At 44.7% G+C, this 19,632-nt stretch overlaps 1 protein-coding gene across 2 annotated transcripts in view; it reads right to left on the bottom strand.

The window, feature by feature from the left end:
• KREMEN1 (kringle containing transmembrane protein 1) overlaps positions 1-19,632 on the bottom strand; it is a 95,091-nt gene that overhangs the window by 6,019 nt on the left and 69,440 nt on the right. Inside the window, exons 10-11 of one of the 2 annotated variants that reach the window (XR_012125474.1) lie at positions 18,816-18,908; positions 16,153-16,248 (exon numbers count right to left, since the gene is read on the bottom strand). The gene's annotated coding sequence lies outside the window, so the exon portion shown is untranslated. Of the gene's footprint in view, positions 1-16,152; positions 16,249-18,815; positions 18,909-19,632 lie in introns of those variants that run through there. The other variant, XR_012125473.1, reaches the window with a different exon arrangement.

Here is a 19,632-nt window from a genome sequence, read left to right as displayed (position 1 = left end):
GTATAATGGACTATAATAAACTGTACATACTTAGAGTGTACAATCTGATCAGATTTTGACATATATCTACGTCTGGAAAACCATCTCCACCCCTGTCTCCTCGCAGTATCCTTATGCCCTGCGTATTTTCTTCCCCTGATCCCCAGGCAACCACTGATTTGCCTTCTATAGATTATTTGCATTTTCTAGAGTTTTATATAAATGGGATCATACGATCTGTACTCTTTTTTTGGTCTGGCTTCTTTCACTCTACATAATTATTTTAAGATTCATCCACTGTTGTATACATCAATAGTTCATTCTCTTTTACACTAAGTATACTCCATAGCTTGTTTATCCATTCACCCACTTTGGTGGTTGCCACTTTGGTGCTATTATAAATAAAGCTGCTATGAACATTTACATAAAAGATTTTGTGTGGACATATTTTCATTTCTCTTGGGTAAAGGCCTAGGAGTGGAATTACTGGGTCATAGGGTAGGTGTATGTGCACATTTAAAGAAATTGCTAAACTGTTTTCCAAAGTGGTTGTAAAACAGTTTATGAGAGCCACAGTTGCTCCTCATCCTCATCAACGCATAGGATTGTCAGTCATTAATTTTAGCCATTCTAATAGGTGTGAAGTGGTCTGAATTGCATTGTGAGCTGTGGTTTGAATTTGCATTTCACTAATGATTGATGATTTTGAGCTTCTTTTCACTTGCTTTTTTACCATGCATTTCTGTTTTTTTGGTAAAGTATCTGTTCAAATTGTTTCCCTCACCAGGGAAATTTTAAAAAATTATTTGAGTTTTCATATTGTTGAGTTTTGAGGAATCTTTGTATATTCTGGATACAAGTCTTTTATCAGATATGTAATTTGCAAATATTTTCTTTCAGGCTGTGACTTGTCTTTTAATCCTTTTAACATTGTCTTTCAAAGAGTGGATGTTCTTGATTTTGGTGAGGTTCAGTTTATTGATATTTGAATTGTGGATTGTGCTTTTGGTGTCATATCTTAGAAAGCATTGTCCAATCCAAGGTTGCAGAGATTTTGTTCTTTGTTTTCTTCCAGAAGTTTTATAGTTTAAGATTCTACATCTAGGTTTATGATCTATTTTCAAGTTAATTTTTGTATCTAGTGAAAGGTATGGATCAAAACATTTTTTAATTGCATATGGATGTCTGTATTAGTTTCCTGAGGATGCCATAACAAATTACCACAAACTTGGTGGCTTAAAACAAAAGAAATGTATTCTCAAACAGTTCTGGGGGTCAGAACTCTGAAATCAAGGTGTTGTAGGGCCATACTCCCTCTGTGGGATCTATGGGAAAATCCATTCTTTAGCTCTAGCTTCTGGCTGCTGCCTGGCAACCCTTGGCATTCCTTGGCTTGTGGTCACATCACTCCCATCTCTACCTCTGACCTGACACCACCATCTCCTTGCATGTCTCTCCTTTATGTGTGTCTCCTCTGTGTATCTCTTATAAAAATATTTGTTATTGGATATAGGGCCCACCCAGATAATCCAGGATGATCTTCTCATTTCAAAATTCTTAACTTAATTACATTTGCAAAGACCATTTTCCAAATAAAATGACACTCACAGGTTTCAGAAATTAGGATATGCACATATCTTTTTGGGGTGAGCATCATTCAGCACACTAGAATTATTTCAGCCCCATTTGTTGAAATTACTATCCTTTCTTACAAAATTGCCTTTACATCTGTGTTGAGAATCAATTGACATATAGGGCCTATTTCTGTACCCTTTGTTCTGTTCCATTAAACTACTTGTCTATTTTACACCAGTGCCACACAGTCTTAATTGCTATAAGTTTATAATAAGTCTTGAAGTCAGGTATTTGAGTCCTCTAACTTTGTTCTTTTTAAAAGTTGTTTTGACTACTTTAAGTCCTTTGCATATACATATTAGAATTGACTTGTCAATTTCTACAAAAAAATCCTGCTGGGATTTTGAGTAGGATTATGTTGTATCTATTGATTGATTTAGGGAGACTTGACACCTTGACAATATTGAATCTTTCAATCCATGAAAATGGTATACCTCTCCACTTACTTAAACTTAAAATTGCTCACAACAGTGTTTCACACTTTGTTTTATTTATTCCTAATATTTAATATTTTTATGCTATTGTAAATAGTATTTAAAAATTTTTAATTTCCAGTTGTTTGTTGCTAGCAATGTTATTGATTTTCATATATTGATCATGTACCTTACATCCTTATTATACTCAGTTATTAGTTCTGGCAGCTTTTTTTGTAAATTCCATCATATTTTCAACATAAATGTACATGGTATTTGCAAATAAAGGAGGTTTTTCTTCTTTCTCTCAAATATAGATGCCTTTTCTTTTTCTTGTTTGATTGTATTGGCTAGAACCTCTAGTACAATGCTGAACAGAAGTGGTGAGAGTAGACAGGTCTATCTTGTTCATGACCTTAGGGGGAAAGCATTCAATATTTCCCCTTGAAAGATGATATTACTTGTAGGTTGCTTTTTTTTGTAGATATCTTTTATTAGGTAAGGGAATTCCCTTTTACTTCTGGTTTGCTTAAAGTTTTTATCAGGAACGAATGTTTTTCTGCATTTACTGAGATGATATTATAGTTTTTAAGTCTGTTTAGATAGTAAATACACTGATAAACTTTCCAATGTTAAGGAGCTTTGCATTCTTCAGAGCAATCCCACTTGATTGTGATGTAGTAGTTTTTTAATATATGTTCTATTCAGAGGTGGCTTCTGGAAGGGTGATGTGAGGAGCTCTGTGGCCTCTCTCCCCAGAACTATAATTAGTAAAAATTATTTGAAAAAAGCACAGCCATTTAAAGTTTCTGGATATTGCCCTAAGGTTATCAGCAAACACAGAAACATTTATTCAAGAAAATCTACTAAATCTCAACAGCAAGAGACTGTGGAATCTGAGCCATGGCCTAGGCCCTCCCTCCTCCACCTACCTCAGCTCAGAGAGAATAGCAAACTTGAGGATATACTGATAGAGATTATGCAGCCTGAAGAACAGAGAGAGAAAAGAATGCATAAAAATGAGCAGAGCCTCTCATTTACCAACTTTACATCTCCCTGTATGGCCCCGGAAGATGACTGGTTAGCCAGAGACGGGTAAGATTCCTCAAGGGAGGAACAACCTAAGACAGGCACAGTCGCAGGGGGGCCATCAGGTGAGAAATTGGGGATCAACAGAGGTGAGGTTTAGAACCTCACCCCTCCTGTTTTGAGAGAAATCTTCTGCATCCGTGGATGTTCTGCTGCCCTTGTCTAGCTTGGATTAATACTTAGTCCATAGGCACACACCTGATCATCTACAATTGCTCTCTTACAGCACTAAACTATGTTTTCTACCTTTGTCTTGCATCTACCTACCACTTCAGCATTTTATTAAAATAATAATAATAATAATAATAATAATAATAAGGGAGAAATGTGGGATTCACATATAAATCAAGTATAAAAATCAAACAAATAATCATATCTGACTTGATTGTTTATAGTTCATGATGCGTGATCAAAACCGAAAGTTTCTGTGATATGACTGCCCTTGCACTGTTCACCATGTAAGAACTTGTTCACCACGTAAGAACTTGTTCATTATGCTTCAGAAGATTGGAGACTGTTGAGAATTAGGCTTGGGGTTGATTAATGATTGTGCATTGAGTCCCCTATACAGAATTTTATTGTTGTTAACAACCATTTGATCAATAAACATGAGAGATGCCCTCTCAAAAAAAAAAAAATGAACAGAGCCTTAGAGAAATGTGAGACACCCTTAAGCACACCAACACATGCACAGTGGAAGCACTATAGGAGAGAGAAAGGAGAAGAAAAGCTACTTGCAGTAATAATGGTTGAAAACTCCCCAAGTTAGTGAAAGTAATGAAAACATTAATTCACATACCTAAGAAGCTTAGTGGGTTCCAAGTAGGAAAAACACGAACAGATCCACACTGAAACACATTATAGTACAAATGTTTCAAGACAAGAGATTATTCTTGAAAGCAGCAAGAGAAAAATGAATCCTCATATACAAGAGAATCTCAGTAAGACTAACAGTTGACTTCTTATCAGGAACAATGGAGGCTAAAGGCAAAGTGCTGAAAGAAAAAAATGAGTCAACCAAGAATCTTATATCCAGCAATAGCTATCTTTCAAAACTGAAGAAGAGATAAAGACACTCCCAGATAAACAAAACTTGAGATGATTTGCTATATATTATTGAGTTCAATTTGCCAAAATTTTGTTAAGAATTTTTGTTTCTATGGTCATCAGTGATATTGGATTGTAGTTTTCCATTCTTAAAATATTGTTGTCTTATTTTGGTATCAACAAAATAATGGCTTCATAGAATAAATTGGGAAATATTTCTTCCTGTTCAATTTTCTGAAAGTTTGTATAGGATTAGTATTATTTCTTCCTTAAATTTCTGTAGAATTCCCAGCCCAATGAAACCATTTAAGCCTGCAATTTTTTTTGTAGGAAGTTTTCTAACTACAAATTTAAAATCTTTAATAGATAGGCATTCTGGTATCTCCTGGTTCTTGAATGAGCTTTAGTAAAATTCTGTCTTTCAAGAATTTGTCCATTTCATCTAAATTGCCTATTTTATTGGTATAAAGTTGTTTAAAATGTTTTCTTTTTGTCCTTTAAGTATTCGTAGAATGTATAGTGATGTCACCTCTGTAGTGTTTTTTATTTTTTTCTACAGTCTGGCTAGAGGTTAAGCAATTTTATTGATTTTCTCAGAGAAACAGATTTGGTTTCAGTGATTTTTCTCTATTCTTTTTCTGTATCCTATTTATTTGATTTACACTTTGATTTTTATGCTTTTCTTTTACCTACTTTGGGTCTCACTAGTCTTTTTTTTTTAAATTTCTTAAAGAAGGAGCTAACTTTAATCCTTTAAATGCATTGAGGTTTATTTTATGACCCAGAATATGGTCTGTCTTGGTAAATGTTCCATGTCCATTTGAAAAGAATGTGCATTCTGCTGTTGTTGAATAGGAATTATATAAAGTCAACTAGGTTGAGAAGCATGTGGAGGAACTCTGAGCCAGTTCAGGTAGTGAAGAGATGGGCAGGTGTTGTTGCAGAAGCTGTTTCTCAGCCATAGTGAAGGCTGAGGCAGTATAGGGACGGTCTGTCCAGAGGCTACCGGCAAACATCTGGCTCTAGAAAGGAAAGGTTCAGGAGGGAGGTGCAGTTTCAATGTCACCTTAGCCCTGTGCCTGTCCACATTACGGTCCCCATGGCTGCCTCCCTGACTGAACCTCTCAGAGGTCCCCTCTACTGGGCTGGGCTAGTGCACAAGTTCCAATTTCTACTCTCCTGAACGCCCCAGGCTTTGACATGAAAATTAACATGTCATCCCTCATCACCTCACTGCTTGCACGTGCGCACACAAACACGCGTGCACCCCCCACCCCCCATCCTTTGTGTCTATTGATGCAGATGGTCTAGCTGTAACCTCAACCAGTCTTCAGAGCTGGGAACAGATCTTTTTTGAATCTGGAAGGGCCACAGGACCATAGGCCAAGGATCTGAGAGACAGAGAATCCACAGCCAGCAAAGTTTGGGGGCAGAACCTGTTTTCTCCATACCTAGATCTTCTAAATTCTGAGAAACTCCATATTAGTTGTCTATTGCTGCATAACACGTTACCCTAAAACATCAACAAACATTGATTAATGCACACGGTGCCTGTGAGTTGGTCTGGTTCAGTGTCTCTAATGAGATTGAGGTCAAGGCTTGACTGGAACTGAAAGCAGCACTTCCAAGATGGCTTGATCGCGTGGCCTTAGGCTGGAGGCCTCAGTTCCTCATCACATGGGACTCCCATGGGGCTGCTTTGGTGTCCCACGGCATGGGGGCTGGCTTCCCTCAGAGCAGTTCATCCGAGGAAGAAGAAGGCAAACCCTGTAATGTCTTCTACGGACAAGTCTTAGGAGCCACACTCTGTTCTTTACACAATATCGCATTGGTTGCGTGGGTCAGCTATGCTCAGTGCGGGAGGGGGCTGCACGAGAGCACGAACACCGAGAGGTGAAGACTCACTGGGAGCCACCCTGAAGGCTCAAACCCCAACATTTTCCTGTTCCCACAGGAAGCCAGGCAGCCAGCCAAAGGAGTGGAGGAGGGTCAGAGGTCGGAGAGGGAGGGGGAAGTTGGGGCCTTAAAGGCTGGTAAGAGATGGACCCTGAAGAAGGACAGATCAAAGGTCTGGCTGCGATGTTCTCGCCAAGGGGACTTGGATGTGGAGTTGGAGGGATATATACTTATATACTGTCTGACCTATCTCTGGCTTCCCTCCTTCTGACATCCCCATGGGGCTGCCCTGGGCCCTCCCAGCCACCTCTCTGTGCCACGGGAGAGACCCCTTCCCCCCAAACCTGCAGTGGAAGGTGGTATTCCACCACCAGGGAAGATTGGGGTCTTGTTCCCCTTCAACAGCAAAGGCTGGATTCAGGGAACCAGCACTGTACTCCTTGTCCCCAAAGCCTCCAGCCTACATGGTCAGGGGACCCTGAGAAAAAGGCAGGAGATCTAACCCTCATCTCTTTCTGTCCCAACCCTGCACGTTCCCCACCCCTGCCCTTGTGAGGGGCCACTGGGTCCATGTTCCCTTTCTGAGCAAAGGTACTGCCAGTCCTTCAGGGAGGTCCTAAGGCTGGAGGGGTGAAGGATCCACCTGGGGCAGGCTTGAGGAGGCAGCTCTGAGACCCAGCTCTGCAAGCAGGTGATTGGAGCATGCTTTTGGGGAGGGAGGTAGATGCTGGTCAGCCATGCAGTTGCATGGAGGCATCAGCTAGTCCCACAGGGACTGTATTGCTGGGATGGCCTTTCAGAGTTTTGCTAAAATGAGTCACAGAAAGGAGACCCTCGTCCCCCCGCATGGAGGCACATCCAGTCATTGGACATTTACTCCCTGCCAGGAATGGGGTGTGTCCTTGGACAAGTCCCATGGCATTTGGCTGAATGGGTGCTTCCCCCAGGGGGATCTGGGCAGCATTCACACCCCACCACAACTTGGAAGTACTCGCTACGAGCTTTAGGTTTGTGAGACAAGTGTGCTGCCTCCATGACCTCCCTCCCTCCTCTTTCTGGATTCTCAGATCCCATCTTTCTGGAAGTAGGCATGGCAGCTCTGGGCTCCGTGGGAAAAGGGACATGGATAGGCGGTTGTTTGCGGCATTTCCTTAGAGCCTCCCCAGCCCTGAGACCTCCAGCAAGACCCTGAGTTACAGGGCTGCAGGGAAAGTGGACATAGGAGCTGGCCTCACCCCCGCCTCAGTAATGGCTGCAGATCTGAGTAGACAGAGGTTGAGCTGGGCTGCAGGAGGCAGCTGGAGGTGCACCTGGGAGGCCATGTGTATTCCTATAAATCATAATAGTAAATGTGAGCTTGCACCTGCCAGGCACAGAGCTGAATGGTAGAACCTGAACTTACACCAAGTTGTCTGAGCTCACAGCAGTGCTGGACTCCTCAAGGGAGCAGCAAATCAGGGACCAGAAGGATGAGCAGATGGGCTTTGACAAACTTACCCAGCATCTGGCCAGTAGATAGCAGAAGACCTGGAAAGAGACGGTTTTGCTGTGCTGTAACGGGCTCTGAGCTGGAGATGGAGTAGTGCCGGCTGCTCATCAACAGTCCTCTAAAAGTCTCAGCTGGCGCTGCTGAAAGCTGCTGTCCTGCACTGCTCTGCCACCCCCACCCCGTTGTCACCTCTTCCTTTCCCTGGCTGGGCTCCCACGAGGGCCAAGGTACCCTCTGTGCTTTCCAGGGCTCCCAGCAAGGGAACTGCCAGCTCCTCCGGGCGGCAAAGGGTCAGCAAGGCCAGAATCATACAGGGTAAAAGATCCATTCAGAGTGAAGGCCAATGGACTTCACTGTAACAAAGAATCTGAAAAGGTCACCAGTAGGGTTTCAGATCCCATGTTGCAACTAACCTTTGAGAAACTACCACTTTTTGCATTTTGCTTTACATCAGAGAAGAATATCCATTATTATCTGAAAGGCTATTGAAATGCCCCTCCATTTTCCACTTTCATATCTGTGTGATGCTGAATTTTCTTCATATACTTCAACCAGAACAACCTATCACAGCAGATGGAGTGCGGAAGCAGTTGCCTGGAGAGACATGAGTGTCTTCCCTGGGGAAAGTGCATGCAGGAGTGGGGCACCTACCGGGAACTGCAGAGGTTGCCATCACTGGGATGGGGGACGACCTCCAGCTCTGACAGGCAGACTTTCTGGATTGTGACTTTAAATTACTTGGCCCCAGCATTTAGGATGACATCTGTTACCAAAGGTAACTTGGATAGGCCTGGTCTACAGATGCGTGGCCAGCCTCCCTCAAAGTCTTAATGTACTGCATGATCCACATGGCATTGCCCCCCATCCTCAACTTCTTCTGGGCACCCATGCCACTCACTGGTACCAAAGGCCTGTGGTTGAAGTCCTTGCGGGACTGTGGTTCTCAGGGTTGGTGTCCAGCTGGAAGCTCCAGGAATGCCCAAGTCCTACTTTCCCTGAGGTCCCCCAGCAACATATATGCACAAGGACTTTGACAAGCAGGAAATCAATATGCAGCCTGGTTCTGAGACACTCTCAGAAAAGCCTGCATGGGGCCTAGGGCCCTTTGCTATCCCTGGACGACAAGTCTCCCTTTGAGATCAAACAACTGTGACCATTGATCCTGAGCAGGCCACACAAGGCTGTATGTGCCCTTCCACATGATGAAACATTGCAACCAGGGCTGAATTCCTGAGGGAAGCCCCTCCTTCTGCCCTGGACAGTGCCACTTGCTGTGCACTATTCTGATGAGATAACAAAGTGAGAGCGAAGTGGACTCAGTGGGGTGAGTGGGACTCACCTCCTGGGGTCCCGGATGAGGTAAGAAAGTTGTGACCTGCCTCAAGTGAGTCAGACAGTTGTGACCAGCTGTGCTGAGCCAACCTTTTCTGTTGTGGAGGGGTGATGAAGACATCTCCCTGTCCTTTGAAGTTGTCCTAGTTGTGTCCACAGAGCTCAGCCACGGGGAGTCACATCACTGTGGAGTCCTGCATTGCCTGGATAAAGAAATCCCACTGCCAACAGAGGGCAGGAAGCAGAACGAGTCATATGTAAAAGCAGGGAAGGAGCGGACCCTTTGGTCTTTGTCTCTTGATTTCTAGAAATTCCATCTCATTGTAATTCAGAGTCAAGAGAAAACGGGCATCCATAACTTCAGCAGGCTCTCAAAATACACGGTTATCATGAACTAGGCTAGTGATTGCTTCCATACTGCAGACTGCTGGTCAACTGGGCAGGGCTCAAGCTCCAGGTCTAGGGGCTCCCCCACGCCTGCACCAAACAATGAATGGAAGCGGGTGAGGACGGCAGATGTGAAAGGAGGAGAAGGGACCCTCAGAAGGTCAGCCTCATTCAGGGTGCATGATCACAGGCTTCATGAGAATGGAAACCATGTCTATATTTTTTTCTCTAGAGCAGTTTTGGGTTCACAGCAAAACTGAGAGGAAGGTGCAGAGATTTCCCATGTGCCGCCCGCCCCCACACATGCGCAGCCTCCCTGTTCATCAGCATCCTGCACCAGAGTGGGGCATGCGCTGTGACTGATGAACATACACTGAAGCATGATGGTCACCTGAAGGCCGTAGAGTACGTCACAGCTCACTCTTGGTGGTGTACATTCTATGGGTTTGGGCAAATGGATAATGCTATGTATCCACTATCATTGTATCATACAAATATTATCACTCTCCACTGTGCTCCGTCTACTCATCTACTCATTCCTCTCTCCCTTCTAACCCCTGGCAACCACTGATCATTTTACTGTCTCCAGTTTTGCTTTTTCCTGAATGTCACATAGTTGGAATTGTACAGCATATAGCTTTTCCAGATTGGCTTCTTTCACTTTATAATAGGCATCCAAGTTTCCTCCGAGTCTTTTCATGGCCTGATAGCTCATTTAGCATTGAAAAATATTTCATTGTCTGGATATACTGTCATTTATCCATTCACCTACTGAAGAACATCTTGGTTGCTTCCAAGTTTTGGCAATTATGAATAAAGCTGCTGTAGACGTTCATGTGTGGGTTTTTGTATGGACATACATTTTCACCTCCTTTCGGCAGACCCAGGGAGCATGGTTGCTGGATCATATAGTAAGTGAATGTTTAGTTTTGTAAGAAATCACCAAACTGTCTTCCAGAGTGGCTGTACCATTTTGCATTCCCACGAGCAATGAATTAGAGTTTTCGCTCCACATCCTCGCCAGCATTTGGTGTTGTCAGCGTTCCTGATTTGGGTCACTCTAATAGATATGTAGTGGTATCTCATGGTTGTTTTAATTTGCATTCCCCTGATGATATATGATGTAGACCATCTTTTCATATGCTTACTTGCCATTTGTATATATTCTTTGGTAAGGTGTATGTTAAGTTCTTTGACTCATTTTAAAAATCAGGTTTTCTTGTTGTTTTCAGAGTTCTTTGTATATTTTGGATAACAGTCCCTTATTAAATGCGTCTTTTGCAAATATTTTCTCCCAGTCTGTGCCTTGTCTTCTCATTCTCTTGACATTGTCTTTGCAGAGCAGACATTTTTAATTTTAATGAAGTCTAGCTTATCGACAATTTCTGTCACTGTGCTTTCAGTGTTGTATCAAAAAAGTCACTGCCATACACAAAACCATATAGGTTTTCTCCTGTTATCTTCTAGGGACTTCACAGTTTTGCATTTTATGTAGTCTATGATCCATTTTGAGTTAATTTTTGTGAAGTGTACAAGGTCTGTGTATAGATTTTATTTTTTTGCATGTATATGTCCAGTTGTACAAACACCATTTGTTGAGAAGACTGTCTTTATTCCATTGTATTGCTCTTGCTTCATTGTCAAAGATTAGTTGACTCCATTTATGGGAGGGGTGCTATTTCTGGGCTTTCTATTCTGTTCCTTGGATCAATTCTTCTACCAATGCCACACTGTCTTAATTACTGTAGTTTCATTTTAAGTCTTGAAATCACATAGTATCAGTCCTCCACTGTGTTCTTCTCTTACAACGTTGTGCTGGCTAGTCTGGGTCTTTTCCCTTCTCATATAAATTTTAGAGTCACTTTGTCCAAATCCACAGAAAAACCTGGTAAGATTTTTTTTTTTTTGGTCAATCTCTCTATCCCAGGTTTTTGTTGTTGTTGTTGTTGTTGTTACCATTAATCTACAATTACATGAAGAACATTATGTTTACTAGGGTCCCCCCTTCACCAAGTACCCCCCACAAACCCTGTTACAGTCACTGTCCATCAGCGTAGTAAGATGCTGTAGACTCACTACTTGTCTTCTCTGTGTTGCACAGCCCTCCCTGTGCCCCCCCCCACATTATGCATGCTAATCGTAAGGCCCCTTTTCTTTTTCCCCCCCTTATCCCTCCCTTCCCACCCATCTTCCCCAGTCCCTTTCCCTTTGGTGACTGTTAGTCCATTCTTGGGTTCTGTGAGTCTGCTGCTGTTTTGTTTCTTCAGTTTTTCTTTGTTCTTATGCTCCACATATGAGGGAAATCATTTGGTACTTGTCTTTCTCCACTTGGCTTATTTCACTGAGCATAATACCCTCTAGCTCCATCCATGTTGTTGCAAATGGTAGGATTTGTTTTCTTCTTATGGCTGAATAATATTCCACTGTGTATATGTACCACCTCGTCTTTATCCATTCATCTACTGATGGACACTTAGGTTGCTTCCATTTCTTGGCTATTGTAAACAGTGCTGTGATAAACATAGGGGTGCATCTGTCTTTTTCAAACTAGGCTACTGCATTCTTAGGGTAAATTCCTAAAAGTGGAATTCCTGGGTCAAATGGTATTTCTATTTTGAGTTTTTTGAGGAACCTCCATACTGCTTTCCACAATGGCTGAACTAATTTACATTCCCACCAGCAGTGTAGGAGGGTTCCCCTTTCTTCACAACCTCACCAACATTTGTTGTTGTTTGTCTTTTGGATGGTAGCCATCCTTTCTGGTGTGAGGTGATATCTCATTGTGGTTTTAATTTGCATTTCTCTGATAACTAGAGATGTGGAGCATCTTTTCATGTGTCTGTTGGCCATCTGAATTTCTTCTTTGGAGAACTGTCTATTCAGCTCCTCTGACCATTTTTTAATTGGATTATTTGCTTTTTGTTTATTGAGATGTGTGAGCTCTTTATATATTTACCTGGTAAGATTTTTATTGGGATTGCACTGTATCTATAGATCAAATTGGCAAGAACTGACATCTTGACAATATGCAAGTCTTCCTAACCATGAACACATAATAGCTCTCCATTTATTTGGTTCTTTGATATTGTCAATCAGTTTTGTAATTTTCTTCATATAGATATTATACATGTTTTGTTAGATTGATACCTAATTATTTCAACTTTGGAGGTGCTAATGTAAATGGTATTATTTTTTTAAATTTAAAGTTCCACTGTTCATCACTGGTTATAAAGGAAAGTGATTAACTTTTGTATATTAATCTTATATCCTGTAACCTTGCTATAATCAATTATTAATTCCAGGAGTTTATTTGTTGATTCTTTTGGATTTTCTACACAGATGATGATGTCATCTGTGAACAAAGGTAGTTTTATTTCTTCCTTCCTGTATAACTTTTATTTCCTTTTCCTGTCTTATTGCATTAGCTAGGAGAGACCATGTATACTTTTACTGCCACTATATCCCTAGCACCTAATACTATGTCAGGTATAAAGTAGGTTTCTGACAAGTATTTGTGGAAAGAATTAACCATCTGGTCACTGAGAGGCAGAAAGCCTAAGAGGAGAGTGTGTAGTGTGTCTGCACAGGTGGTCTGTGCATGAATGTGTCAAACATGCACTTGTGTACATGAGTATATGACAGTGTGGGCATATGTGTGCACATGCTTGTACATGTGTGGTTGTGTGCATGCATGTGGCATGAGTAGAGACAGAGAGTGGTGTGTGTGTGTGTGTGTGTGTGTGTGTGTGTGTGTGAAGGATCTTCTAAAAGTAACCCTGACCACTAGTACACTCTACTCAGCCACTGTTCTGGAATCAGTCTCATTTGGAGTAGCAGCGTCTCCTGGGGAGAACTGAGGAAGGTTGGAGAGAGAAAGCCCCTTGCTCTACTTTACTTCCTCACTGGTACCCTCCCAGAGCCAAGACTCTCCATGGCTTTTGGGAGAGTTGTGTATAAACTGCCCATCCCCCTTTGGATTCTCCAAAGGGGAGAAACACAATGTCTTGCTCCTTGGAGGCCAGGGTCTAACAGGGTTTTGTGAACATTTCTGTCAGTCCTTGCTCCTATCACTGCTGCTCACCACAGAGTTCAGATATATCCAAGAGACAGCTGGGTTCAGGTCCCAGCTCTGCTATTTATTAGTTTTTTTTCTTAATTTTTAGTTAAATTTTTAATTAGTTGTTTGATATTGAACAAACTTTCTTCCTCTGAGCAGGAGACAATATTATTACCAGCTCTGTTATGACGATTAAGTGAGACAATGCAAGTCACATGATGCGGTAGCCAGTCTCTCAGATGGCCGCCGACAATCCCCACCTCCTGATGTCACACCCTTGTGTAGCTGCCTCCCATACTGAAGGGCTGACCCCTGCACCAATAGGATATTGTGGAAACAACAGAGTGTGATATTGAGGCTACATTTTAAAAGACATTCAGATTTCCATCTTCCTTGTTCTTGTGCCACTTGCTCTGGGGGTAGCCAGCTACCACGTCTTGAGGTTGCTTGAGCATTTCCATGGAGAGGCTCAAGTGGCGGCGACGCACTGAGGCCTCTTGTCAGCAGCCATCACCAACTTGCCAGCCACATGAATGTGCCACCTTGAACACGGGTCCTGCAGCCCCAGCCAAACCTTCGGATGGGTGTCCTCCTGGCTGACGCCTTGATTATAACCTGCTAGAAGACCCTAAACCAAAACCACTCAGCCAAATTGTTCCTGAACCTGGACCCAGAGAAATTGTAGATAATGAATTTTCATTGTTTTAAGCTGCTAAATTTTGGGGTAATTTGTCACAGTAGAGGATAACTAATACGTGTGCACAGCACAGTGCCTGGCATAGTATGTACTCAACAGATAGCAAGATGCTATTATTAATCACTCCTCCTCTTTGGATCGTGTTTTGTAACTAGCCTGAGCTCACTGTACCAGGTTCCCTTTTCCTTTAAGCGGCGGTGGCCCGTTCTAGCTAATGCAGTGGAGCGGCATCCCATCGGTGTGCTGTCTATGCCTGAATCCCTCCGTGACAAGCAGAGGATATCTACCACCGCTATCCACGGCCATTTCCATTTCTATTTCCTGCTTTCGTAATGTTTCTAACATTAAAAAAACTTCAGGACTGTTTTTTTAAAAAATGCAGAGGCCTCCTTGAATGTCTCTTTGTGCCTGAGAGCCTCCCAAGGTCAGGAGGAGCCTGCCTCCCAGACCAGTCCTCCTCCCTCTGACTTGAATCTGACAGCCTCATTCTCCCATTTGGGCTCCCGGACTCCACGACTCATCTGTCATCCTCGGCATCACACTGCTTTCAGAGCTCATCATTCTCTCTGTCTTGGAACATCTCTCACCAGCAAGCACCTGTTTCCTCTCTAATCTGGCTCCCTAAGCAAGTGGAATCTGAAACCAATCCCTCCTAAATGTTTACGACTGAGGACACTGAGCAAGGCACTCGGAGCTGACCACCCCGCCCACCTTCCCCCAGCTCCATTTCCTCCTGCCTTGCCGTGCCATCAGGCTGGAAAGTAGACTCCATGAACAGCACCCCACGCCCCGATGGCAGGGTCGTCTGGGACCAACGCTGAAATCCCATAGGGCTGGAATCTATTTAATATAGAGGCAGCACCAGTCCCTGTTGCCTTAGGGTGCCCAGTGCCTCATGTCTGCTTCTCCCCTCTGGTCTTTATTTTCATTTCCCAGCTCCATCTTGCATCTTCTACTTTTCTGGAGAGCCATCCAGGACTCCCGGCTGGTATGGCCTCCCCCTGATGTCTTCAGGACTATTGGATTTCTGCGACATTCATCTGGAAAATTCTGCTTCTTGCTCTGGCACCACCTTGTCCCTCTCCTGCTGCGGCTGGACTGATGTCAGCGACTTGAGCCACATGGAGCTCGATTGCAAGTCAGCACCCTCTCCCCCTTCTACCTTTTCACTGGTGTTTCTCATACTGGACCAGTCCGCTTCTCCAGCCTTCCCCTCTGCTGCTCCTCCCATGAGCTGAGCAACACACACAACATTACTTCCCTCTAATTTTGAGGCATTTTAAGCCCTGATGTGACATGAGCTTTTGAATAGTGTGGCAAAGACAATGCCTTGGATTCACCAGTTTCATTTCCTACATCTCCCTGCTTGCAGGAAGACTACATACATTTACCAGAGGTCCTTGCGTTCAAGTGAGCCCATGTGACTGGTTATGGCCAATGGGATGTGGGGGAAGTGCAGTGAAGGAGCGCACTCCTAGGCCTCACCCCTAAAATCTCCTGGAGACCCTCTGCCCACACTCTGTTTCTCGCCTGCCCATTTGTGATACAAGGTGTCTTTAATCTGTACGATGGTGAAGCTAAAGATGGAATCAGTCCATGGCTGACTCTGCATAAGCAAGGAACACCCTTAGAAACTGCATGAGGTCCTCCTCTGAGACCAAGGGCCCAGGGAACCCACCAGGAAGACCAGCTTTTTCCCCATTTTCCCCATCTGGTTCTTGCCACTGGCTTCAACTTTTTCAAGAAGCTCCATGAAGCCGTGGAGAGAACACTGACTATGGAGACAAGGTCATGGTTGCACCTTGGACATGAATTCTGCTCTCTGGGCCTCAGTTTTCCCATTGGAAAGATGGAGGCGGCTGACCTGTCAGATCCTCCAGCCTCTCATGATGGGACTCTGGACTCATGGGGCAGCTGTCAACTGCCTCTCTCCCTGACCATGATCTCTGCACTGAGCAGTCACAGGTCAGCTCCTTTGAAGTTGGCATTGCTTCTGGAGGTCTGAAAGGTGATAACTGTCATTTGTGTTTTTGAACACAAATGGGCAGAGATGGGCAGATGTGACTTTGAAATCATAAAGGCCTGGGTTTCAGTCCCAGCTTTGCCACCACTCACCAGCATGAACGACCTCCCGCAAGGGTCACATTTTGTTTGAAGAAGAGAATCTACCCAGCCTGGATTAAATGTTGTCAGCGGCAGACTATTCTCCAAGACTCAATTTCCTCACCTGTAAAATGTGAATATAACCATCTGTACCCTGAGGGGCTGTTGGGAGGATCAAATGACATACTATGCAGTGTGTAGAGTTCACAGGGAGCTCCTTAGGCATCTATTCAGTGTTCGTCACCGATGTGATTAAGCACCTGTTCTTCAGCATGTGTCAGCCCCACGGTCGGCCTTGCTCTTCCATTGCCAGGGTCTTGCCCCGAGTGGTCTGAACCCTGTTCACAGCACTTTACCTGACGCAGGTACTGAGGCACTGGGGGCCTTCTGCAGGTAGAACCCTAGTGCCTGACGCAGGGTTTTAAAGATGTAGCTGATGTCCTTTCCAGAGAGTACCCCAGGGCCTTGAAGGCCCGTCAAACAGTCAGCAGAAGTCTACATCAGCCGCCCTCCCAACTGCTGCAGACCCATTCTGTTGGCAGAAGATCAGACACCCAGTTGCTGAGGGTTAATCACAGACGTGGCGCCCATCTGCTTAGGGAGAACTTGCAAAACTCTTTTTTCTCTTTCCAAAGGCATAAACATTTGTACTGTAAGTAGTCCAGTGGGGCTGGAGATGTTTATTTTGTAGTTAACAAAGAGAAGGACCTTTTGACTTGGGGGTTGAATGTCCTGCTGGCCCCAAGGGGAAGCTTTTGGGAGGTCCCTGCACCAGCAGGTGTCTCTAGGGGTGATTCAGGGTCAGGTAGGGGAGCTTGACTCCCCAGTGATGGAATGAATTCCTTTTATAAGCAGAAAAAAGGATGCTCTTAATTAAAGATCTTCCTGTTATGGGGTCAGGGCCCAGAAGATTCGCCTTCTAGTACAGTTAGCAAACCTGGAGAGCTTCTATGTGTCGCGATGAGAGTGAGAATCCTGGGTTAATGACCAGGTTTAGGGCCGGAAGGTTGTGGAGGCCCCTGTCCGGGGATGACCTCCTGCAGCTCTCTGGTCTTACCACTGGGTGGCGCCAGCGAGCAAGGCTGAGCCCAGATGACGCCTGTATAGGGAGAACCCACAGCGCGGGAAGCAGGGTCTGGAGGCCATGCCAACAGGTAGCCCAGCTGGCTTGCAGCTCTTCGGCGCCTTTCCTCTTGGAGCTGGGCCTGGGGCTTTAGCCTGCCTGTTTGACCACCTGGGGCCACGAGGGAAATATGAGTACATCTAAATTCTGTATTTGTCTCTGACTTGAAGCAGCAGATAAGGAAACCAGCAGAGAAGGGTATTTACATACTACAGATGTGTCCCTGAGAGGGTCAGTCACACATAACTTTTATAAAATACGGTCACATATTGAATGTATGTGAACCAAATTGGGAATTATTTTCTAAGGACGAAATTGCCCTTGCTTCATGCACTGTATCCTCAGAGTTCGATAACTGCACGGAGTTCTCAATCCCAAATGGGATTCTCAGTCCCAAAGGCAGCGTGCCTCCGAGGCTCCCCATGCTCTTGGTGACCTCTATGAAGTGTGGCTTGAGAGGACCCTGACACAGGCCAGGCCCTGACACACTGACTCCCCTCAGTCCTTTGTGGTTAGGAGCATTACCACCCTTAGTTTACTGGTAAAAGTCACTAAAATGCCTGTGACAGAGCTAAATGCATTACCCTTACTATTTTATTTAATTTTCCTAACAACTCTATGAGAAACAACTGTCGTGTCATTTTATAGATGAGTAAACTGAGGCTAGAAAGGTAAAGTAACTTGCCTGAGATCTGCGAGCTGGTGACCGCAGAGCCCAAATTGAACCCAGGTCCCCACGAGCCCGGCGCTCACGGTGTTGGTGCTCGTCTGAGGAGGAGCAGAGGCTCCCGAGGTGAAGCCAGCTGGCTCAGCCATGGTTACATCCCCCAGGTGTGACATCAAACCCACGCCCTTCTCCTGCTCCTCAAGCTGCCACCTTCTTCAGCCCCAGCTTCCAGTCCCTGCCACCCCAGATAAACCACAGGTATGCCCTGGAGTGTGTTTCTGGAGAAGAGAGTTCCAGAGCCTTAGGCCTAAGTTGCAAATTGCCAAGGTGGGAATGGAGAAATGGCAAAGAGCACCAAAAAGGAAGTCTGCCCTTTGCAGTCAGTCTACCTGAGCCCCACAGTCAGTGGGGAGGGCAAGGAGTCAAGGCAGGTGAGCAGATTCTGTCTACCCCTTTGCTAAGATATTTGGACAGCAAATCCCAAGCAAGACAGCATGCGAACAGGCCAGCCTTGCCTGCCTCACAACGCTAAGAAGAACGGCAATTTTCTAAGACACTGGGACTCCCTACATGGGAAAGAGAAATGATTTTAGCCAGGATTTTGGCTAGGAGTCCTGCTGAGGGTTCCAGCTCTTGGGTAGTAGCAAAGGAGAACAAGGAATTGCTAAACTGGTTATAATTAAGAGAACCTGGGAGATGCAAAACCATGTGAGGACCACCAGTTGTGCTGGATCTGGGGCCTCCCTTCCCTGGATGAACAGCTCAGGAGGCCAGCCGCCCTCCCCTGCAGTGCGGACCATTCAAAGACCCTCCCCTACACCCCCAGGGCCCAGAGCACTGCCCCGTGTTAGCGCCTCCACCAGCCACCTTTTCCTTCCCTTTCTCCACAAGTTAAACTCACCCGCCTTGTCTGTCAGGAAAGCCAACAGGCCTGGAGGTGGATTCAAGTCCTGTCTCCTGTGCTTCTTGAATCTCTGAGCCTCAGTGTCCTCATCTGGTAGACAATAGATATGGGTAATCTATACAGTTGTGAGCATTAAATAAGATACACAAAAGTGTATTAGCCTCTGGCACACTATGGCCTGTGGGCTTGCCACCTGTTTTTGTATGGCCCACAAGCTAAGAATGGTTTGTGCATTTTTAAGACTTGGTAAGAATATTTAGCAACGTGTGGAAGTCATATCAAATACAAGTTTCAGTGTCCATGTCTTGCCAATGGGTTTCAGCCCCTGTCAAGTTCACTATGGATTCAGTGTGACCAAAGAAATGACAGTAGAACGTTCTTGGGGTGAAAGGGTTATACCCAACTTTATTTCTACAGTGGCAGGTCAATCACTAAAATCCTGTTCACTCAGAGTGAGTCTGCACGCAGCAAGCCGGGCTCTGCCTCTGGGCCTCTGTCCTCCGCTGCTGCCACTCCAGCCTCTGCTCTGCTCTCCTGCAGCGGTGCCACCGTATCCCACAGAGCACTGGGTGGAGCTCCCTATATAGAGTCAATAGCAACGTATTGCCCACAAGTGTGTAGTGGGCTAGCCAACCAGGGCCAGGTGGGAATCCTGGCCACGGGAACTTTCATTTTATCCACAGTCCATACATTTTCATTGGAACACACCCCACCATTTGTTCACACATTGCTGTGGTTGCTAATACATGGGCTTCAGTGGCTCTCTCCCACACACCGAGTGCCCCCAACCCTCACAGAGCCACCCGGATGCTCC

Source organism: Manis javanica, chromosome 15, assembly GCF_040802235.1.
Source record: "Manis javanica isolate MJ-LG chromosome 15, MJ_LKY, whole genome shotgun sequence".
Classification (NCBI taxonomy): domain Eukaryota; kingdom Metazoa; phylum Chordata; class Mammalia; order Pholidota; family Manidae; genus Manis; species Manis javanica.
This window is presented reverse-complemented; position numbering and strand designations above follow the sequence as displayed.